This window comes from Molothrus ater, chromosome 3 (genome assembly GCF_012460135.2).
Source record: "Molothrus ater isolate BHLD 08-10-18 breed brown headed cowbird chromosome 3, BPBGC_Mater_1.1, whole genome shotgun sequence".
NCBI lineage: Eukaryota > Metazoa > Chordata > Aves > Passeriformes > Icteridae > Molothrus > Molothrus ater.
Genome location: NC_050480.2, coordinates 25241285 through 25265958, shown reverse-complemented (window position 1 = coordinate 25265958; position 24674 = coordinate 25241285). Strand labels below are relative to the sequence as shown.

Here is a 24674-nt window from a genome sequence, read left to right as displayed (position 1 = left end):
GCTCTCAGATCCAAATCTCTACAACACTGTTAAAGTACTGCTGAGACTTTAGGATTTAGGAGAACTGAGTGTTATGGGTTTTTTTAGGCTTAATTCTGAGATGGTCTTTCTTCCTGTCTGAATAAAGAAGAGTGATAAAATTTGCCTGCTTGATTGGTTCATGCAAAGGTGTCTGGGAAAGGTTTGGAGAAAGTAGGAAAAAGTAAAGTTCTACTGGTGGTGGTAGTGTCATGCTCTAATCTTGTCTGAATCTTCCATGATTTAAACACAAGATTTTAAGTTTTCTGTACCTCAGCTTGGAATCTGTTATATCATCATCCCTGGAATCCAGGGCACTCTGTACACCAGTAACATACTAGGCAAAGGGACATGGCTTTTCCAGGCAGTGGGTGAAGGCTTCTTTCATTGATTGGAGCTGATATTGACCAGAGATTGCTTTTGTCCCTTCAGCTTGATAAGCTTTTTCAGTTTCTTCAGTCTGGTTGCTTTTATGCTGCCATATTTATTGTTATATGGTTGTTGCCTTTTTTATTGCAGATGATAGCTAATTGAAACTCGAGGAACTTTATTTGCTTAACCTTGGATCTTTGGACGAGCAGCTGGTTACTTTGAACCTTTCAGCCTTCTGGTCTTAAATGCATTGAGAGAAGCACCTCAAATTTGGTGCTTTTATTGTAATTTTAAAGACACAAATAGATGCCTTCATTCTTACAAGCGACATCAAAAGGCCAGAGAGTTTGGAATGTATCAATCATACCCTGGTCATTCACCATTAATCAACCTACACATGCCTATATTTCTATCAGGATCTCTTCTCCTTCCAATGTGTTCACTCTGCTGCACTGCTGGAGAAACACAGTCAGGAGGAAACCCAATAGGGCCCAGTTGTCATGTGCTGTAAGCAAGGACAGCTTGACTTCCTGACATACTTTGGTATGAGCGCAGTGTTTGTCACATGGATGGGTCTATGCTTATTTATATGCAATGCCATTACTGTTCAGCTGTGGAGTTTGGATTTTCTGTTTGCTGTTCACATGAAGATTGGTTAAAATAACAGATCCTAACTGTTGCAGACTGATTAGTTCGTTTTATAACTGATACAACCAATAAAGTAATAAACATCAAAGTGCTTGGGTGCAAAGTCCAAAAAATATAAAGTAAGAACAAACATGGGAATGCTTGATAGTTATTCCCAGCGCCCAGGTACAAGTGTATTTGTGTGTTATGACCCTCCCCTTTTCTGGGTTGTGCAGTCTGTGCGTCATCATTGCTTAACTCTGCTCTCCGTGTTGTGCAATTTGTTTGGGCTTGCATCTCACTAGTCAATATATTGGCTTTCGTTAGTGCTCTGCTTTCATAAACTGAATTATCTCTTTGGATGGGAAATACAGTAAAGGAACAGATGTGTTGCTTTAGAAGGACAGTGTTCTTGTTTGTGTGCATAGGTATTACTTAACAGAGGTTGTATATCCTAGACTGAATGCTTTTTGGGGTTAACTAAAATAATACTGGATTGCACGTGTAATACAATGGAATAAAGTTTTAAAAGTTCATTTCTACCTAAAGCAATGGAGTTAAAACCTACTTCCTTATTCTTTCCCTTCTCATGTTTCCTCTCAATCCTGTTATTATTACTTTTATGCACCAAAGATAAGCTCACTTGCCTTTAAATCTAGTGACAGGAAAACTCTGCCCTGGAAAGTTTATATTAACACACAAGAGCTCATATGGTTGCTAGACAAGAAAATCACACAGAAAAAAGTTATTAGATCACTTGCAATCTGCAGTCCTGTAGGAAGTGTGTAAGGAATACAGAATTTAGCTTAAATGTCCCAAATTCTAGTCAGTACATCAATGAAAGAGCTCCTGTCTGCTGTTGATTCCTTCTCTCTTGGTCATCCACATCTCAGGTGCCTGCTTTGTGGTGGTAGTCCTGAAAAACACAACATGAAGACAATATATGGAATATCCGGTGGGGAAATATGAACCCCTTGTTGGTTTGTTATTTATTGTTGGGGTTGTTTTTTGCTTTTAGTGTTTTTTCTTCAGCCATGAAGCTGTGTTGTGGCAGAGAGGGCAGAAGCTGCTGGGTGATGAGGCTCAGGATTATAGCTGGGCTGATCTGCTGGCTTACCTTTGAGAAAAGGAGCCCATCCCTCCCTTTCCCTGCTGCTCTGGTGGATGTAGGACAACAGGCTACACTCATTTTGTCCCCTGGCACAAGATGGATCCTGAGTAGTTTTGGTGGGTTGCTGAACCAACGTTAAGTAAGGGGTCTACAAGTGCCAAGGAATACTTACCAGTTCAAGAAATAACTACAGAATTTCCCTTCTGTTAACCTCTACAGTTTTCTGATTTGCTACCTAAATTTCTGTCTGCAAACAATAGTGAACTATTTGATAGAAATTATTCCATGGTGATAAATGTGGCACAACTGTTCTGTAATTTTGTTTTTATTCACTAGAAACAGATCAATGTTTTTCTTTTCTCCTAAAGTCTCCTTTATGTTATGGGATTGTCTAAAGATGAGCTTTTCAAAGGAGAGAAACAATATTCTTACACACATGGAAGCCATCACTGTTTCCCCTTTTGCTCCTTTGGCTTGATGCTGTATTACAAGGAGTAATTGTGGGGGGGAGTGCTCCTCTTCCTAAACATAAACTAGGCTGAACTGCACTCTTCCTGCCTGCTATAGTTAGCCAGAGCATTAGAAAATTGCTGTGTACCAAGTCAGTCATGGAGAAGAAAAAGCAGGATAATTAGCATTTTTTTTCACAGCGTAATGCAATGCCCACCTTTTCACCTGCCCTACACAGGACTGTTTGCAGTGGGAAATGTCAAATACTCTAGGGATGATTTCATTCCCTTTAATGAAATTATATGGGCAAATAAAGCAAACAGATTCCCTTTTTTTTCTCTCAGTAATGCCATTCTCTTTCAGACAAGTGTTAGCCCATGAAGGGAGCAGATGTATGTTTGTTCAACAAGCATGATGAGAGCTTTTTCAAATTTATACAGTCTCTTTAACTAAGATCATTATGAAATAATTTGTCCTTAATTTCCTCTGTGTAGCCACAAGAGAAGTCAGTGAAATTCTGTCAAACATAGAACCAGATAAGCAACTAGTTTCTATATGCCTTAGCACTTTTCTACTTCAGATTGAGATTGTTATGTGAAAAAAATTAAAAATCAAAGTTTGCATTTCTGGATTTACTAATTTGCAGCCAAAAAGTAGTATAATATGAGCTGTGAGCATGACACAGCTTCACACTGCTAAGGAGGATCTTGCTATAAATTTGTACTTTTAAAGCCTAGAGAGTTGGAATGAAATTCTTTCTGCTGCTAAAATGTTCTCTATCTATATGTCCTGGTGATTTTATTATTCACAGTCATTCAAGGAATGTTCCCTGAGGTGAGAAAAGAATGTTGGCTTACAGCAAGTGTGAAATATCATACAGAAATTTCTAGTATGGAGGAACAAATTTAGTTCTATGCTTGGAATTGGGTCCTAGCTTTTGTTTTTGTTGTTTAAAAGATACTGCAGCTTTCTGAGCAACACATCTAGATGCCAGCTGTTTTGCAGACTGTGATTTTCAAAACATTTATGATATAATACTATATTTTCAAGTTTTGAATATGGCTGATTTGAGCCTTAGAAATAAGTCATCTTGATCTAATTCAACATTTTTATTTATTTTGTTTCTGTTTTTATAAATAAGTAGATTTATAAGGCATCCTTATAAAATGGAGGCATATGTAATTTAATATTATCAGATAATAATTTCATCCCTTTGGATAGGGTAATAAAATTTTCTTTTTTTAAATCATAAACACAGTGAATTATGATAAGCATGCTCAGAGGTTTTTTAGGATAATAAAGCACAAATAAGTGTTGTCTGTCCACAAAGAGATGAATAAAGTGATTGTATTTACTGTGGCTGAGCAGTGTACTTAAGAATATCTATTACTGCTATTCAAAAATGCTCTTTTAATAACCTTTTGGTGCAGATAGCTGTAGGCCCACATGAATTTCACAGCCAAAAGTAAGGAGTCTTTTTCTGCATTGACTCGCCCAGTTTTAGAGCTGAATTTGAAACTGCATGTTCTTCTCCAATAGAAATGGAAAGACAAGGATGCTTTTGCCAGAAAAAGTGAAAATTGTAGGCCTTAAATATGAAATGAGACCCAGTGGCTTGTGCTGCAATGAATTTTACTGACCTACACTATCTGTTGAAAAAGCTGCCTGGATTTTGGGATAGCCAGCCATCTTAAAAATATATGTTTGCATATTTTGTGTTGCAGAAAAGTCATTATTCTGGGCTGAACATTGGCTTAAAAAGTTGAAACCTGTTACAATTTTTTGTCAAATTTAAATCTTGGCAGGATTCAGTCTAGGGAAATCAAGGCCTTGTTCAAACTGAAACATTTAAATTTATTAAAATTTGTTGAAGCAGAGTCTATGTAAAGCCTCATACATGACAGCCAGAAACATGATATAATTGACTAAAATTGTGCTTGAGAGTCTGCTTTTCAAGGAATTATTTGAAATACTCTCATAGCAAAACAGTGCTATCTTCCTTATCACTTGTGCTCTGGGACGTCATTGGTCTTTGCATTTTAGGGACTAAAACGAATATTCAGCAGTTCTCTAGGGGTGAGGAATAAATCCTGGACCCAACTGAAGTCAGTGGTCTCATGCTGAGGTCATATATATTGGTTTTGTGTCATAAGGTGTTACATTCCTTCCCAGGTTTGGTTAAATTGTGCTGAGCTGGACGAGCGTTTCTTGGCAAAGGATGAATGATTCTGAACATGTTTGTCCCATCTGGACTTCCTGGCCAAAGAAAGAACCTGGTAGGGCAGAGAGAGGGTGGAGGAATGCCACCACAAGCTGCTGTAGACAACCCCTGTGCTTCCTGTGGGGCTCAGGTACTGGCACTTTTACAGGTACGGGACACATGGGGTGACTAGTGAAATCTTCCTGACACTGGGAGAGAGGAGTTCACCATTCTGTGCATGAGAGATTTGCATGAGAGCATGGCTTATGCACAGATAGGGCCTGTTGTTTTAAAGAGGGGTGTAATCACTTCCCCATTGTCTGCCTGAGCACTCCTTTTTAATGTTAAACATCCATGGAACTGGAGTGGAAGCAGCCTCAGTTGGCTACATTTCTGAGAAAAGTGCATCACAATAGCACATTAGTCATCCTCACTTGATAAAAACAAGAAAGATGAATGAAAAGCTGTAGCACAATGTAGAGTTGCAAGAGCAGCTTATATTGAAAGAGCTGTTTTTTTCCTTGTTGTTTTTAGTGTGCGTGAAGACACCAATGCTCCTTGAAAGCCACTCTGTTTAAGGTTTGAAAAACTACAGAGTCCTCAGGGTTTCAGGACCTGTACCAGTGGTTGATTCAGGCCTTTTGTCCTTTGGAAGAAGAGAAACAAAATTCCGGCTTCTGCCGTGGCGTGAGGCCATCTGATGTGTCCCTGGAAACAGCCAAGTAGAAAAGGTTTGCCTGCTCTGCTTAAACATTCGAGAGCGCACAGCATTTTCTGGGAGAGTTGGGCTTTTGTCCTGAGTCACTGCATTCCTTCTCCACAACTGTGCAGTTAGCTGCTGCCTTCCAGCATGCTGCACAGAGCAGTTGGATTGCACATGAGCAGTGCTTGGGGCACATGAATGCTCTTTAAGGAAGTTATAGTGACCAATGGCACTAAACTGAATGAACAGTTAGTCTTTCTCTGTTCCAGTGTGCAGTAAAGAGCAGTTTTCTAGAATTGAATAAATGGTGCAGTGCCAGATTTGAGGATCTGTTGAGCTGTATGTAGATCACAGAGAAAAAAAAAGCAGATTTGATGACATTGAATGACTTCTGCTTGTAAAAGAGAAACATAGAAATGGTCTCTTAGTTGCTGGCAGGAAATAATAGCTGAACTCTGGATGCTAAAACATGATTTGAGCTGTGAGTATGTTAGCTGGGCAATCAGGATGAGAATGATTTCTGTTTCTCATTGTAAAATAATATATCGGTCAGATGTTAGTCATCATTGCAGGAAAGTGGCAAAAGCACAGCAGTAAAGAGACCCCCAATATACCTACCAGATGATGCTCAGACTGCTGATGGCACCAAGCTCACATCTGTAAGTTCAAAGACTTAACACTTGGTCCTTATTCCCACGTTTGTTCATCCAGCTGCTTTGGTTCTGTGGGCAAAATTTCATCGTGGGAGTCACTTGAAACTGGCTCATGAGTTCACTGGCATAAGAGGAGTACTTTAAAAATATGAAGCATTTTTACATGCAATGTAATTTATAAGTTTGCTTTTTTTCTGTATGACTGATTTCATTGTCATTTCAAGCTGTGATGTTACACAACAGAGAGAATCACCCTCTGCTGTTATAGTCCCTTTTATTCTTTGCCTCTTATTTGGTTTGCCATTGAAATATTGGGACAAATGCCTCAAGAAATGGTGCAACAGTCTCTCTGAGGCTTTGGAGGCCTGGACAAAGCAATGGAAGGAACATGCAATGTGCAAATTATGCACTAGGGAATCGTGAAGACATTCAGTTATTGTTTTTTGTGTTCTGAGTAAAATGACTTTAGTAATTTAATTAAAATGCTGAACCCAGACTGGCTTGCAAGGTGTTCAGCACTCTCTGCTCCTTGTGAAGACAGTTTGTCTGAAGACTGACAGATTTTTTTTTCCTCTCCTATTCTGTGCCTATGTACCACAGTGACATTTGCTCCAATCCTGACATTTAGGTTAAACATTTGGCATTGAAGTCCCTAATTTTGCTTGAAAAACTAACTCCAAAGCAGAGACTAAGACTATAAAGATAAGCTCCTTCTTCAAATGAGTGGAAATATTGTTTTAAATGTGTTTAAATGTGTTAGTGTCATAGGAATTGGGAACTAGATTTGGGGCATTTTTAAACTTCCTTTTATTAATGTTGGGTTATTACTGGACATAGCATGTGTTTGTGTTTAAACTAAAATGTAATTGACTATAAAACAGTCTTGGCATGTCATGATTTTTAGGAGGTCACTACTCCTATTTTCTTTAAAAAGTTACAGTGATGTGTCCTAAAATATAAATTTCCAAATATGGATTAGATCTTACTATATAAAATAATGTTGCTCATGCCCAAGCAAATAATAAGGTCACTTGTCTGGTATTAGGTCTTAAAGTATGACTAACTAAAGATTTCTTAAAAAAGAAAGAGGGAAAGGAAGAGCCTTGAATGCAACTTCAGAAGGGCAAAGCTTTCTACTTTGTGCATGCTCTCTGCTCATGTGGCTTTGGACAGAATGACGGTGCAAGAGCAGATTTTGAGAATGTCCAGGGGGAAGCACCAAAATTCCATTCACTAAAGTCTGAGAAGATGTGAAGCTTAGCTGCATGTCTCAGTATGCCAGAGTTAAATGCAGTCGCCTCTGGAATGAAGCTGCCAACAAAGAGTGATTAGGCAGTGCCTGTGACCGATTATTTATGCATCTCACCTGAAAACTCTACAACGACCAAGACTGGCCTCACCAAGAGTCTGGGCTAAGGCACCCGCCCAAGAGAAATGCCATCAATGTAATTTCTGTTTTGAGGAGTGGAAGGTGATAGTAAGTCTGAACTTAACTCAAAGGTAACTGAACAGGTTCCATAGATGTGCACATCCTGCACTGCTCCCAGTGCCACTGGTCAGATCCTGTTGCTGCTTTTTATGCCTCTGTCACTGAAAGTGAAAAAGGAGAAAGTAGAGCAGGAAAGAAAAAAAAGGTTTGTCTTCACTGTTCTCACTGCTCTTTGTGTGGTCTTACCTTTCAGTCCTGGTGCCCAAGGAGTTGCGGAATGACAGTATTTCTCAAACTGACTTGGTTTTGGAGAAAACTACTACAACAATTATTTCTTCTCCTAAAAATTAGTAAACTTCAGTTAATTGAGGATGCAGGCAAAACTACAGAAATACTTAATGGAATGCATCTGAGTTTCCACATCCTGTGCTGAAATGAGAAACCAAGAAAAAAATGTAGATGTAAAGCTATAGTGATTTGAATGCTGGAAATTAATTTCAGAGGATGACTGTTTTTTTTTTTTTTTTGTGAGAAAATACTCCTTTTGGCTTTTATTGTTAATCTGAGTCAAGATATAAGCTCACAAAGTGAGCTTAAATGCAATGAAATGTGGAATCAAGATATGGTAGTCAGCAATGAAAGTGAAAATAACTTTCAAATTATTTCTGTTAGAAAAGCTGAGGCTGTTGGATGAATCTTCTCCTGTTTGAAAAGATAAGGTCTTATATGTCCCTGCAAAATGCACAGAATTTGGCTTCTAGAATTTCAGTACTTTGACAAAGCTTTAAAAAGAGCTGAAAAGGAGGGAGTCCTTGCTGGAAACGTCAGCAGCTTGGCAAGGCTTTGGGCAGTTGGCATTAACATCAATGCTGGTATTCAGCTGACACCCTTGTTCAATGTATCTTTCTTACTGCAACTGGCAGGAGACAAGGGCTATTGTGACTGCAACTTTGAAAGCAATATTTAATTAAGTAAATTGATGTGTTCATTGGGAAACTGCAAATCATTTTTATGTGGCTTTTTTTCCCCCCCCCTTTAATAAAGGCTCTTGAAGGGGTGCTCTTTGCATTCAATAAAGTTTTATCTTTACTGTGGCTACTTAGTGGTTTGCATGCTTCAGCTTGCTGCTCAGTGGGCATCAAGGGCAGAGTTTTTCCTTTAAATATCTTCATTCTCTACCTACGCTTTCAGGAAGAAATAAATTTGATGGGTTTGACTTGTGCTGAACGTGCAAATCATCCTTTTTATTAAAGGATGTTCAGTTCTGCTAAAGGAGCAAATAAGGGAAAAAAATAGGATTTCAGTGGATTGCTTCTGCCTGCTCCCAAAAATAATTTCTCATACACTGTGCCCATGGAAGTAAAAAGGAGACATTTGCTAATGTTTTGGAAAGGAAAGCAGCTTGTGCAGGGCGATGTAATCATTATCCTCTGCTTAGGCCTCCCAGAGAGGAGGGAAAAACCAAGATGTGAACACTAAAGGGTTAAACACGACATTGAGAGCAATTTGTCTATTGTTTGTCTACTAATATCTTTCACCAACTTACCATTCATCACCTTTTCCAAGTAGTCTCCATATAGCAACAAATGGCGCCACAGACAAACCAGATGCAATCTCATGTTTTCTTTTCATAAGCATTTGTAAATTTGTTAAAAGGAAAAATAAGGGAAATGGGAGAAAAATGTTTATTTTGTAGAAGCTGTACCAAGGAGCATTGAGAACAGGGGACTCTTTTTGCTGTAACCCCCTGTGCTACCTGATGGACCTCTACAGTTCTGCATATATTTTTTTTTCTTAAAGGAGTTGTTCTGTGCCATTGAAATGAACCTAGGTCCTCTTCACAGTACTCTTGAGGATCCTGAGCTTGTATTCTGAATATTTAGAGCATGTTGACAGAAGCCTAGGTGCAAAACTGGACTCTTATGTTCCACCTTTAGTTTGCTGCTCATTTTCATCTCTCTGTTTAATGTCATAACACAGTTTTCCTCAATGACATATCTGCATATAATTGCTATGTGTATGTTTTTCTGTCTGCAGCACAGTGCCATGAATGCACAGAATGTTTTTTTTTCCCAGCAATGTTGCTTAAAGTTCTTAAATTTGAATCTTTCCTTTACTCTGTAGGTTCATTACTTTTCCTTAAAAAGAAATCTATTGATTTTCTCTTTTTTTTTTTTTTTACTCTAAGTTTCTTTCAGTTGGAGCTGACTTTAAAACCTTTAAAAGATGGAAAGCATTTATGTTTCTTTACATAGAAATCAACCATATGCTTTGTTTGGACCTATATTATTTCAGTTAAAAAAAACCCAAAAAACCAACAGTCAAATACCAAGTAAAAAAACCCCATCCCAACCCTCAAACTTATGAAAACAAAAAGTCTCTGCAAGAGTAGATAGTTTGTATCTCTCTCTTGCTGTTGAATGTATGATAAACATAAAATGCCAACTGTCCTTATTATAATAGAAGATTTCTAGGTTTTTACAAGTGTGAAGCATTGTTGTAAGAGTTACTTATTTTCCCTTGATGAGTTTTATAACTTATGAAATTTTCACTGAGATGCACAGAGTAGGTTTTCATATTATGGCTGAGTGCTTGTCAGCAGTCCAGGCATAACTTCTGGAGACTGGTCAAAGGAAAAGGTCATCCTCCACCATTCAACCTTCCCAGCTGTAGCAAAGGCTGGCCAAAATGCATTTAAAACAGCTGTTCTTTTGTAGCAGCAATTACTGTAGTTGTTACAAGGAAGTTAGATGGTCACAGATGGGAGGGAGATCAGTTTAACAATTGTAAATCCTTGCTGCCACTCATTTTTGAGTACAGGAGCCTTGAATGAATGGACTTAAGTTCTGTTTCTCTAGAAAATACAATTGATGGAATGTTTTACCACCAAGATGCAGAAGATCTTGTTAGTAAAAAGAAAATCAACATAAATTCCTTCCTGTCAATTGCACAACAGTTATATTCCAAGTTTTTCCCATCTCACTTGATGGTTTGCATATAGGTGCTGTGCATAAAGGCTGGTTGGCCAATTTAAATGGTAATGGGAAGATCTGGGAAGTTTATTGCCTTATATATAAGATTTTTTGAGAACTTCTGTCACCTCTTTGGCCAGTAATGAGCTTTGCTATATGATGCCAGTGGACCAAGACTTTGCTAGCCAGTCTTGCTAGATGCTGGAAATTTAAAAAAGTCAGCATGAATTTCTGCCTGAAGTTGGTTTGAGCTATCTGCAGCCCTTGGTCGAACAGGAGGAAAAAAGCTTATGCTCAGACAGAATTCCCTGGCTTTTGAAGAGCATCTTGTCTCCTTATCTTTTGCAACCGTGCTGTAAACACTTCTTTAACTACTTCCAGAGCTCATTTCCACAGGCACAGCATTTGGCTGGGTTGCCCCCAGCGCAGCGGAGGGAGGCGGTGTCCCACGGCGGCTCTGTCACGGTGCAGCCGCTGTTCACAGGGTGCCACAGTTAACCCTGCCCAGATGTTCTTCTATCTGTGGCAAGCCCAGGAGCCGGGGCCGATGTTTTCCAAGCCCTTATCCTCATCCTTATCCTTATCCTTATCCTGGCCTGTTTGTGTGAGCGGGGTCAGGCGCGGCCCCCGCAGCAGATAGCGCTGCCCAAGATGCTGAAGTTTGTGTTGTTTAGGCCACTTACAGCTTTTCAGCAAACTTCGGAGAACAAAGTGATGGGGTTTCTCTGGCAGCTTGTGGACCTAAGAGAGTTTGTTAACGTAAGACTCTGGTAGGAATTCTGTCTCTAATTACAAGATCATTTTATGTGGGTGCTAATAAAGCATATGGACTTTGCAGGAGCTGCATGGTTTCAGGCTGTGCTTTGCTCTGATCATTACTTTTTATGTTTAGGTGTAGATATTTTCCAATTTTTCCATTTCCCACATGTGTTGATGATTACTGAAGTCAGTCATCATCTTTTATACAATCAGCTTTCTTAGGATAGCTTGCTCTTCATGGAACACACAAAATAAGATTTTTTTGTTTATTTTTGAGGCAGATTTTAGGTTGTGCATATCTCATGCATATGTCAAGTAATCCTAGGAACTGAAGAAGTAAAACTATTTTCAGCCATGCTGAGGGGATATTTGAAGCAAAATACACAATCTAACTACGTAGTGTCATTATAGAATAATGCAATAATATATTACTGAAAAGAGTCAATATTTTTCATAAAATAAACACTTCAGAAACTGTCATATTCCTCCATGTGCCTATCTGGAATGTAAGAAAATACGAATAATTTGTAGCAACTTTTTTGTTTTCCACTAACTATACACAAGGCACAGAAATCTCTGGCCTATGCAACTATTTAAAATTATGTACCTCTTATTATGAGTCTAAAAAACTATTTAAATTTCATTATGTGTCCATTAAAACTTTTTTTTTTTTACAAATGGGTTACTTGGTGTTGCATATTTCTATTTAAGAATTTTTTTGTTTGTTGTTTGTTAGATTCCTGAGGAACTAATATTTGTTTTCCTGAGTATTTTTACTTTCTTATACAAGAAACTTTTGCGTACAACACACGAATGACCCTGTTACCAGAGGTTCTACTATGATTTTTAAGTGTGTGAATAACGGGTTTTTCCCTTTAAGGGCTGAAGGTAGGGTTCTTTTAACTGCTTCATATCCACATTCCAAAACCTATTTAAAAACCTGAGTCTAAAGTCCAGCTGACAATGAACTCTATTTTCAGCTAAAACTCCCTCCTCCCCCACTTCGCCACACACTGTTTCTGCTGCTGGTCCACTTGTGATAAAGAGCAAAACTGTTGTTTGGCTGACATGCAGAAGGAGTTGTTTATCAAAAGGAGGCTATTCTAGGAGGATATGCTCTTTAAACAGAACAATGGGGATTTTGAAGATAACCAAATCAGTACTACATAGGTGTTAGATCTGTTTTAAATTGTTTCTGTGTTGGAAAGTAGGAGGGGGCCCTGGTATTTGGCTTTGAATCCCTGGCTTGCAAGTGTGAAATGGCTAAATCCAAATTAGCTGCCAACTGTGCTTTGTACTGCAGTTCAGGCTTGTCTGTAGGGCCTGGGTACAGCGGCTGAGGAGCACAGGCTGGAGGTGCAGGGAAAGAGGCCCCAGAAAATCCAATTTCATTTTGTGATCCTGGTGTACCTTGCACTTCACCCAGGCTGGCCTGTTTTGGTTTTTTTCATCCACTCTTGGTGCTGCCTAGCTGAAGCAGCAGTACCTAAAAGCAAACCTACAGGCAGACACATCTTTGGCTAGCTAGGTCAGGTTACAGACATCCCCATCCTGTTGATATAAATTAATTGGCTTTTGGACATGAGAGAGTTATCAATAGCTGATAAGTGGGAAGAGAAACAAGGGAACTTCATGGGAAACTTAGTTTGGTAGAGAAGCTCAGCAGACACATGTGAAGTGTTTTTGTTTGCTCACGCCTTCTGCAGAGAGAGAATCTCATCAAGAATAAAGGTGACCTTCAAAGGCAAGGGAGAGGAACATTACATGTTCTGTCAAGCTCCTGGATGACTGTTTCTATTCTTCCTGAGTTATGACAATCCCTAATTTTCTCTAATGAAAGCTTTTCTCCAGTATTTTCACATACATTTTTGTTATTTTGGAATGTCACCAGGTACAACTGAAAATCCCCCTCTCTCCCTTACTTGTAGTGGTACTTTTGTGCACATTTAAAAATCTCTTCCCAAAATTAAAAAAGTGAGGATTCCCTGTAAAAACAGGGAATAAACAGTATGAACTCTGTTCCCTGCCCCCCTGCAATGCCTCTATAAATGAAAAGGAGCAGAAAAACTTCTTCTTCTCTAGTGCTGACCATATGCAAGTGATTTATTTAAGGTCACACAGTGAATTGTTTGCAAGAGAGGGATGATTTTCTCTGCTGGCCATCTGATTAAAGCTCAGCCTAAATATGTTTGGAAATTTGCAGGTGGTTCAGGAGAACATCTGTGAGTGCCCACTCTTCCTGAAATATCTATTTTGATTGATTACAGAAGGGGAGAGATCTTTTTTATTCACCTGGTAGGCATCTCCTGCCCTCAAAATTCAGAATTCAACTCTTTTTTTCAGCTGTAACATTTTCTACCTTCTTCCTTCAATACAAATGCAAGCTTAAATTCTTTTAAGTGTGAAAAGGGCACCTCGGTGACCCCTGCCTGACATCACTGACACTGTTTGGCATTCTCACCTGAAGCCTGGATTTATTTTCTTAAAGATTCCCACTAGGTAAACCCCATGGAAAAACTAACCCTTGACAGCTCTTGCTGTTTTAACCATCACCTTTTAGAGGCAAGTGTGATGCTGTGGAGATGAGGAGGGGCAGTTTGTTTATGCCACAGCCAGCTTTGCTGTTTGTTTTCCATTCTGTCCTGAAGTGATGCATTTTCAGAAGCTTTATCCCGCAGCCAGGAAGCAGAAGTGACTCCACGGTTATTCAGGCAGAGCAGGGATGTGCTCTGTGCAGCAAGGTGAGGGGTGTAGTGATTATTATTACTGATTATTGCAGTAAGTTTGGACAGTCTTGATGCTGTCAAGAGTGGCAAATAATGAACCTTTCCTGAGCTTGCTCAGAGTAATGGCATTGCAGGGGGACAAAGGATATCTGGGCCAACAGTGAGAACCCTGTAGTTTCCTGTGTTGTTCAGTGCTCGTGGAACTACGTGCTGTGCCCTGCTGTTAAGTTTGCAGACTGCTTCATAGGTATGTTGCCTGAGACTTGAACTTATTAAACTAAAATGATCCTCTTGAACTGAGATGGATTCCTAAAGAGGGTTGGGGTTTCAATTAGAGTATCCCAGTACAGACTTAGAAGCCTACTGTTTGCTTTTATGTTTGAAAATGCTGCCCTTGACTTTTTGATTTTTTAAATCTTATCTAAGCCAAGAAGCTGTACTTCCATTCAGCAGTGTGTTTTTTTTGGTTTTATTCTAATAACTCTTGACCTGCCCATGCAGATTTAACTGACTGGGAATAAGAGTTGCTCCTGGTTATCACAGTAGCTCATGTACATTGACAGAGTGTTGGAAACCAGATTTTATGACAACATAAAGGATAGAACTTTCCAACTTAGGAGGAAATACATTCCTATACTTGAAACACAAAAAAAATTTAGTGGAGGAAAAGAAACTTGCAATTTAAAACTAACTATAAAACTATAACTTGCAGTGCTGCAGCAGTCCAGTGAACAATTCTCTGTTTTGCATGTGTACTCACATCTGAAATTTTCTCAGTGTTGAGCTCCAAGCATCAATTGCTGCTGCTTGAACTCTGGTCTTGCTTTAATGATGGGTTCTTTGCTCTCACCGCAGAGCTGGATGGAGTCTTTGGAGACTATCACAATGTAAATAAGTACAATCTGTTTGTTTCTAGCCTGTTAAAAAAGAGTGAGTTGTATGTGTCAAAGAAGGGGGAAAACTCCTAAGGATTCATTTGCATGCCTTTGAGATGCAGGAGGTACAGGAAGCAATGGGTTTAGGGGAGGGCTCGCAAAGTCATTCCATAGGGGTATAACAATAGGGAAACATGTAGAGTGGTAGATGCTGTTAGATTAGATTAGTGTAGATTTATTTGGCAAGTGGTGTTTATTTTTCTATTAATCATATAGAGGTATTTAAAACTTGCAGAAAAGGTGTTATTCTACAAACCATGTGGAATAACATGTGCTCGTTTCATGTGTGGGTTGGTTTTTTTTCTTTTTTTTGTTTTAATCATTCATAGGAAGAAAATTCCCTTTTTTTTTTTTTTTAATTAGAAATGCTAGACTAGAACTAGAAAATGGAAATGGCAGTAAAGTGGTGCAGTAGTTCAGGTATACTGAATTTCTCTGCTGCCATGTTTGTCCCTAGGCTGGATTTTTCTTCATCTGGTACATTTGTGATATTTTCTTCCTGCCTTTGCCTGTGTTATTATAATCTTAAACGTGGTGAAATATGCTGACTTGTACGAAATTTTATGTTTCAACAAAGGAGAGCAAATAGAAAGAGCAAATGAATTCACAATTGGCTAGAGCTAATTTTGTGTAGTTTCTCGCTTACATCTCAGATTTCTCTGTCAGTCACTTGTTTGAAAGTAAAATAGGAGGCATAGCATGTGCTGAAAGTGAGAAAAAGGTTGGAGTTTCAGAGGGACAGCCTCCTCACACCATTGCCAAATCACCTCTCTCTTTGCTTTGCATTTGTAGTTATAAACCAGGACACAGGTCTGATGGCTGCTGACAACCTTCCTCAATGTTTGTGGTTTCCCTTCAAAGGTTTGATTTGCTGTGAACATTTTCTTGATGAAATTTGCAGTGAGGGAGAAAGTTGCCGTAAGATGTGGCCATGGAGCATCATGGAGCTGGACCAAGCAGCCTGTGGCAGGGCTCCCACCTCTGCAGTGCCCCTCCTGCTGCTCCAGGAGAGCCTGGCTCTCAGCAGCCACCCTGACTGTAGGGGCAATGCTTGTGGCCACTGAGAGCCTCTCCCAGAGGCACTTGCCTGGACTAGGCAATGGCTGCTCTGCACCCTTGGCCCTCTTCCTCCTGCTTCCTTCTGGTACCACACTCTTACTCCTCTTTTCTCCTGGTTTAGCTGCTTTTTCCTCTCTGAAGACTATGCAAATGCACAATTCCCCCGTTGTTTACAATCTCTCTTAATCCTGCTGTGAGGGAGAGCTTCTTCCAGTGCTTTTCTCCCTTGTAATGCAACTAGAGGCACCATCAACCTTACCTAAAAGCTGATGGTTGGTCACTGGAACTTCCCCTGACCTCCAGCCGCCTCCGCCCCTATACTGTCTGTCAGGTACCATTCTTTAACATGCACCTTCAGTGGATAAAGAGAAACAGGTCTCTACTCAAAATGGGTGGAAAAAGACTTGTATGATCTGTGGTAAATACATGTGTTTGCCACTACATTGTTTTATTATTGTTTATTGTTGTTTTATTAGCAGAGCCTTTTCCTGAGTCCCAAATGCTGGCCTATTTGCCCATATTGGGTGACTGTTCTACTTTCTCTCTATTAATTTCCAGGGCAAATTTGAGCTATCTACTAAGTGCTGCAATAACTGTGTGTAGACTAGTACTTTCTGTACTTTCTGACTTTAGTTAAACTGTAGGGTGGATTTGTATCTTTCAGCATTTCCTTTGACCCACTTTTCTGAATTAGTTTCCACTGTCCCTGAAAAATACTGTCCTGCCTCCCTTCTGGTTTTGCTATTTCCTTTTGTTTGCTGAAATATTTAATGAAAACTTGCAGCAAATAAAAACTGTGTAAGTGGCGGAAATTTCATTGGCTCGACAATACAGAAAGTCAGATTTGGTGAACTTGGTTTTCAGATGTATTTTCCTTAATTCTTAACTAAATGCAATTGTCAGGATTTATTTTTCTTTCCTTGATTGAACTATTTGCTTTAGGCTAGCTGAATCTAAATCCTTTTCTTGCTCAGTTTTTTTACTTTTTTGATGCTTCTGATGATGTCATTCACAGAGTGTTGCATAGTAGAATTGTTGCCTTGTAATAAACTAGTGGACTCTCTCTCTGAATTGATTTTTTGAGGGCAGAAATGGTACACTCTAAATTATTTTAAAGAGAGAAGAAAGGAAAATGAGATGAATACTCTCCCTGTCCCTCCATAATTATCTCTTAAACATGTGGTACAGTGTTGGAAACAGTGAGTAATCCTCACCCTCACAGCTCTGCCAGCCAGAGTGTTTCATGTGAGAGATGGTGTTTTGCTGACGCAGGGCTCTGCTTACTCCAGTGGGTTTCTCTTTGTGCTTATTGAGATGCCAGAAAATCTACTGCATAGGTCATGCAGAGGGAAATTTATTTGGTGCCATCTTGTTTCAGCTCCTTCTTATCCTTATCATGTGCTTGTGCCCTCCTCCAGAGGCTGGCAGGGGCTCTGCAGAGTGGCCTGTGACAAGAATAGCTGGGAGGGTGGCTTCAGGAGTGGCCTGTGACACAAATAGCCGGCAGAGTGGCTTCCAGCCACTGCGAGCAGGGCTGCCTCCCCTGCCCCGAGGGAGCTGCCTGGCTCCATGCCTGCCCTTGCCAGTGTGCCAGCCTTGTTCTACTCCCTCTCCTCTCATGCTCTCAGTGCTCATTTAAATAAGATAGTCCTGAAAATGCATCATGGAAGGTTTAGAGGATGACTTTAGGCAGGATTTACATGACAGACACCAGATCCTGCTTGTCTCTGTGCAGATATACCTGCTCTGAGTTTCTCTTAGCTGCAGGGGAGTGCCCAGAATTACAAATGTGACCGAGAGGAGCAGGGCTAGCCTGTGGTGTTTACAAGGGTGCACAGGATGGTTGTGTCAGGTTTGATGTCTCGGGGCTACCTGGAGCTGTGTCAGTGCAAACCATGCGTGGGAGGCTGGGACAAGTGTGGTGAAAGCCACAAGAGAAGATCTTCCCTTCTCAGTGTGATGCACCTACACCAGGACTTTGTGGTATTGAAGCTACGTAAATGTGGTTCGAGCATTGGAAAACAAACCCCTTCCAGATATCACAAATCATTCTTCTTTTCAAAGATCTTCCTTGCTCCAGTCTTCCCACACCTCCCATCCTCAAATGCCTTACCTAATGCTCTAGACAAAGCATAATACATCTTGCCCTCATTTTTAAATCTTGTGTTGCACGCACTCCCTGCACTATGGAGACCATGGCATTCCTTATGTATTATTTTCCTGCTTTCAAGGTATATCTACTGTTTAGCACTCTCCTCATTCACACCATTGCTCAAAACTGGCATCTTTCTCTGTTTCGTGTGAATCTGACAGTGTGAAATCTGCACCAGAAACTTAACTGTAACCACCTGCTGTTTTCTCTATAATTACCAGTAAGCAAGTCCACTGTAAGTATGTGTGTCTCCACTTTGGATGCCAGAAAGACATTGATAGCTTCTGAGTCAATCATTTCTTGGTCTGATGCGAAAAAAATACCTCTCACTTGAGTCAGAACCTTGTCCTTCTCTCGTCTTTTTACTGTGTTAGATTATTTCATGTGGTAGCAATGATAGCTTGGATATAGCAACACTCTTGGGGCCCACATGGAGATACCCAAGCTTGTCCTAGTCCTAGGTTTGAAAATAGCTCAATTTCATAGAGCTAGCTAGCTTTGAAAATGTTCAAAGTCTATATATGCCTGGATAAACTTTAGAGGACCTCTCTTAGCTCTTACATTAGCAGTGTAGTTCAATGGTTATGTTAGTGACCTTTGTCAGTACAATGATTCATGTTAATTCATGGCAACCTAGAGCATTATTATGAACCTCTTGACTGTTCTGTTTTTTGGGGCTTTGAAAGATAATCAAGGTGGATTTATCTCATACTAAGAGATGAACCAGTTACCAGCCTTAGGTTTCTTCCCTTATTTTTGTCGGAGGTTACTGCCAGAGTAAACTGAAATTGGAGGTGGTTTACGATCATGCTGCAGCCTGTACACTACACTTGCTCAGGAGTTTATCCAGGAGGATCAGCTGATCCTGCTGCAGGATGGTGACCTCTGGCAGAGACACAGGACAGAGACAGCTGCTTCTGCTCTCCCAGCTAAACCTGCTTAAGGCGGTGGGTGGGAGTTGTTAATGCCATTATTTGTTTAATTGTAGGGCTAATAGGTTTGTGCCTGTGTGTGCACTTTATTACAATAGAATACATTAAGTAGAAGCAGAGGAAAGATTGAGTGTGCTACTTTGGGAGCTGGTTTCCAATTGTTATTCCTTTTTATTAAAGAGACACTAAAAGGAAAAGTAACCAGAAGCAAACTCTGCTTTAAACTCTCCACTAAAAACACAGCTCACCCTGAAGTGTCTGGTCCATGGGGCTGTGCAGTGCTTTTAGGAATACAGGGCAAGGGTGAATTTTTAATTAGCCTGGTCTTCTTATTTTCCTCCAAGTATAGATAGGCTTAGCTTTCTCACCCTTAGTACTTGAAAACAGGCAGCCAAGGGTGCTCTGGGAATTACTTGCTCTGGAAGTCTGTTAGAAAAACGGTAATCCAAAAGTTATTTCTATTTTAATAAAGAGAGAATAAAGTTTCTAATGATGATAGCCTTATGGAAGCGCAGCTTTTTCCCTTTCTCACCCCCCTCCATAATACCCTTAATAAACAAAACAGAGATAGAACAAATACTTCACAAGCTACTGTGGACATCACAGTGGTATTTTGTGAGGTGCTGTGGGAGCTATCTTCTATGCTCAGGCCCAATGTGAATCTGCAAGTGGTGGTCCTCTCAGGAAAGAAGCTGAGGGCACTTGGCAGTGGATAGTATCTTGCCCATAGTGGAGATGGTGAGAGAATTGGCAATGAGGAGGTGACTGGTCATTCTGCAAGGCCTGGTCTGGGGCCAGTTTTCATTTTCATCTTGTTCTCTTTCTGTTTTTCTTTCTCTCTCGCTTTTGTTATTTATACCAATGAGCAAATGTTGCTTATTTTTAGCAGCCTTTCCATTTTGCTCAGGCACTGATCCTAAGTAATGGAATGCCTATGGCCCTCCCTCAGGCACCATTTCACCTCTAATAAGAGCAAACAAATGCAAGCTTTGGTGTAGGGAGTTATTGATTTGCTTCCAGGCAAGTAGGTGTTTGTGATGTATATAAAAGGTGCCCATGCATACCATGTGTTAGCACTCCAACATCTTATGAAATGGACTGGCATAATCTGCCTTGGGCTCTTGGTGAGAAATTGTGTTATCATCTCCATAAAGAAGCCTTGCAACTTACTTATTTTAGAGGATATAAACCTCCCCCTAAGAACACAAACACCCCCAAATAGGCGCACCCATTTCCACTACTACAGCAAAAGCAAGGTCCTCCCTTGAATGCAGACAGTTCCAGCTCTGGGAAGCAGATGTATCAATTAACAGAAGTAGAGGTAAGAGTTGCATAGACAGGGGTAGATGCTGCAAGCCCCATTTTTTTTGCTTTTCTAATTTGGATCTTATATCAGATCTAAATTTTATTGCAGAGATGGTAACACTAGGGATAATGGGGTCCTGAGAGAAAGAGTTATGGGAGAGCTTCCACTGAGGTGTGGATGTCCAGGGAGGCCCTGCCACACAGATTAGCAGCTGGCAAGCCACATCTTCCATTGAGTCTCCTAGCAGCTTTATGTCTTTTTTCCAATGACCTTAGAAACTACTCCTTGTCTAAGCCCCTTTAGGCTGGAAAAAAAATGTAAGGGAGAGTGTATCCAATCTGAGACAACAAAGCTGATCCTTTCCTAGCCCTACTCAAAGCATATCCAAAAGAACTTCAGAATAAAGAAGAAGCATCTACATATTTACACTGCAAGGAAGGAGATGCAGAGTTTTAGGTCTTTCCCATCCCTGCTAGTCCTGCATTCCCCTCAGGTACAAGGGATTTGTTGGGAGAACAAGAGCCCTTGGTTGTTGCTGTTGCCTACTTTGCATCAACAGTGCTTGTCTCTCCTAGACACGTTTGTATTGCTGTCTATGAAGTGATTTCTAGCTCATGCCTATTTCAGTTCCAGCTGGAAGGAAAGCAGGTGAGGAGGTTTTCCCACACCCTTAGTGTTCCTGAGATCCACCCAGACTACAGGTATAACTGCATAATGCTTGGTTCTCTCAGTGGGGTCTGGCTTAGTTTAAACACTTCCTGTAGGTTTTTGTCTTCCCAGTTTTCAGCCCTGACTCCTTTTGATAGGGTTAGGAGCCTACTTATGTGCATGCTTATGCTGGCAGATGAGACTAATTTTCTGCTAATAGAAGGAGTGACTGTGGAAGCATTACTCAGGCACAGCTAGAGCAACCAGTGGATCTGTGCTTAATTTACTGATGCCGTGTCTGTGCAAGTATTGCTGCTTTTGCCACTGCTTGGGAGTTACCATTGACTGCAATTGAAATATATTGGAGATGGGGAGAAGAAGGAATCTTGTTTAGGTAACAAAGTGATGCTCCCTTTGAGAAGGGCCTAAGTACCTTTTTTACCATAAATCTTTGTAGTATTTCCACCCTTTCCATGTTCCAGTTGCTGATAGTTTTATCTGTACTCTGGCATATCTCTCAGCTGAAGCAAGTCCTCTCTTTGCCAAGTCACTGTTTTGGTACTGTCATTCAAGATCTAGCTCTTATTAACTATCCTGAACCTGGTGGAAGGGGGGAAGGTGTCTATTCTGAAGCTACTCTTTTAAATTTAGCTGTATTTGTGTGCTATGATCTGCACGCCTCTGCCCCCAAATTACTAAAATTGCAGCACAGTTGTCCAGGGCTTATTTTTCATTAAATGACTCTTATAACTGGTATTCCCATTAATGACTATCTTAGTCTGAAATGCAGCAAGACATTTAACATGAGTGGGATATGATACCCACCTCAAATAAATACAGTGCTGCATCAGTAGATGTTTTCATATTTTCAGGTAAGCAGGCTGGTGTTGGGGAAAAAGGTTAGTCTATTAACACCTCTGCTCAAAGCAAGCCAACTTCCTTTCTACATGGAATAATTATTTTTTCACATAAGCCCTTAGTGCCTCTGCTATGTTTGCACTTGTAAGTCTCAAACATTGCAATACAGATAGCCCTTTATGAGTGGAATCTGAGGTCATGTGTCTGCATTTAAAATTTAAAATTGCTGTGCATGGGCTACCTTGCACTGGCTTGTGAATGCTGTAGGTGTAAGGGCTGTGGACCCATATTTCAGGTGTGAAGAGAGTAGGGCCTTTTTTAGCACTTAAAGCACCCATGTGTGCAACTCACAGTTATGAGTGCCTTTGGCAAAACTTTGCAGATTCTGTTGATTCATAGCTGGCATCTCACCATCTGTATGGTCAGGATTACAGATAAATATGTATCTGTCCTACACATAACAGACCCATTTAGAGCATCCCTACAGCATAAAGAGGAAGCGAACTTGGGGCACAAAATTCACTCTACCTTTGTGAAAGACTTGCTGGGGAGAATACTGAAAGGCCTTTTGTTTGTCACAGTCCAGGGCTCACCGGAGATTTTAGGTGGCTGGCAATCCATGTTTCTGTTTATACAATTCCAGCAAGGATTAAGGGTCTTTAACCAATCACAGTTCAGACATAGGTGGTGGTGGGAGCAGAGATTGTAACCAGGATGCCAAGGAAGTAGAGAGACAGAAGCCTTCTATCCTGGATCTTGGATCCTGGGGCTTTCATGGATAAAATGTTGCAGCTGGAGTTGTAGAGGGTGTAATGACACACAAATTTTTGGTTTAATCATCTTCTAAAGTCATGCCCAGGGCTGGTTTACAGAGGATGAAAAAAGCTAATGAACCCTGAGGAGGACTGATCTGCAGCTGTCTTCAATAGCTTCCTTGAACGAGGTCTTTTTTCATTGCATGTACAACCATTGCACGTTGCTGTTTTGAGCAGCTGTGTCTTTGCTGCTCTGATATGCTCATTGCTGGAACTATCTCTTAAAATTCTGGCCAGCACCTGAAAAAATATTATTATTTAAGGTGACATTAACATCCAGGTTCCAGCCACAATTTTGAGCTGGGCACACCACAGTTGAAATAGGAGAGGCTGTCTGTGCCCTAGAAAGCTTATTTTTCTATCTGCAGACACTTAACTTTGAAAGAGGAAATGAGTGAAGGCAAGGTAGCTTTTTTTGAATCCAATGTGAGCTGGCTAGACAAGTCAGGGAGATTCTTAACAGGTGTGAGATTGCAGTAAGATTGGAACAATCTGGCAGAACCACAAAAAATCTGATTTAAAACTCCCAAACTTTTGTCATTCCATACTCAGTAGCAGAGCTAGGAGAAGTAGCTCGGGAATGGAGCATAAGACGGAATTTCAGTGTCTGTTGGTGCTGTGGCCACAAATTCTTGAGTACTTATGTATACTGTATACCTATATTTCACTGCTGGGCTTGACCCAGTATTTATACCTTGTGCTGCTGTATTCTGGAAACTGTTGGTCTTGCACCAATAGCACGATTTGCAAGGGACATGCCCAAGTGATCTAGAGTGACTATAACTATGCTGGTGCAAGAATTTGAATTCAGACATTGAAAGGGCACATTCACAAAGAAAAAATTGCACTACCAACATTTGTTAACCAAAATATGATGACTAGCTTGGGGTAAGTGCTTAAGGCTGTCCTCTGTGCTAACAGGCCCATGCAGAGAAACTGTGTGAGCCCTGGGGTGAAAATTGCAAGCTGCTGAATGCAATGTTCAATACTATGGCTATATTTTTAGATTACTTCAAGTAAGGAGTCCTTTTGTCCTGCCAAGTATGAGGTATTGAGATGTTTTGCAAATATTACATTTTTTATATTTGTTTCTGTTAATATATTATTGGCTAGTTGGTATTTTGAATAAAAATAATAACTGTGAGAAGCTTTAAAAATGAACTCTTTACAACTGATCATTTAATAATAATTAAAGGCAGTGAAGGAAACTTGAAACACTCAGTAGTTTTAGAAGTAAAGCCGAGGAGGGTATCTTCTGAAATTCTCTGATCTTCTTATTGCAAAAACTAAGGCAGGGAATTTATCTTAAGCAATTGCTTTTGGAAAATTATCCTTGCTAGTAATTCCTTTTTTATTCACAGAATATCCCAAAGAAGGAGAAAGTTTGTGAAGGGAAAAAAAAGAATATTGCAACTCACTGCTAGAGGCGTTAATACGACGCTAACGAACCGTAGCCTTTCCAGAGCATAGCTGGCAACATTAGCACCCATCTGTGCCGAGTGGGATGTGCAAGCAGAAGCCAGGGCTGAGCAGCCTCCACCTGTTTGCAGAAAGTAAGTGAGCACACTCTGAAGTTACTCAGCGCATTCGCTCTGTCTTCGGCAGGCTGGTGATGTTGTTACTACTGCTTTTCTGCTGTCTCATATCTCCTACTGCCATGTGCCAGCTGATAGGGGAGCTGTGACATACCACACCCCCGCGGCCAGGAAGGGGGTCACATGGACTGGTCTCATCCAGAGCACTTTAAAGAAACTGATAAGCTCTATCTCATTTAACTTGGCCTTTGGAAGACACTTGTGGAAATTTCTGCAAAGGAGGTGACATCAGTTGTTGTCACAGCTGCTGTGTAAGTCTGCAAGGCTGCGTCTGTTCAGTATCTGCCTGGGGTGTGTATGCGTGTGCAAGTAGATATTGTTCATAGATTGCATTTAAATCAAAACCAGTCCATG

At 40.4% G+C, this 24674-nt stretch overlaps 1 long non-coding RNA gene across 2 annotated transcripts in view; it reads left to right on the top strand.

Moving 5' to 3' along the window:
* The first annotated feature begins 24441 nt into the window (after positions 1–24441).
* Positions 24442–24674, top strand: part of LOC118685171 (uncharacterized) — a 45692-nt gene continuing 45459 nt past the window's right edge. For both annotated transcript variants that reach the window (XR_004979938.1, XR_004979937.1), the window contains exon 1: positions 24442–24571. This is a non-coding gene — a long non-coding RNA (uncharacterized LOC118685171). The remainder of the gene's footprint in view (positions 24572–24674) is intronic.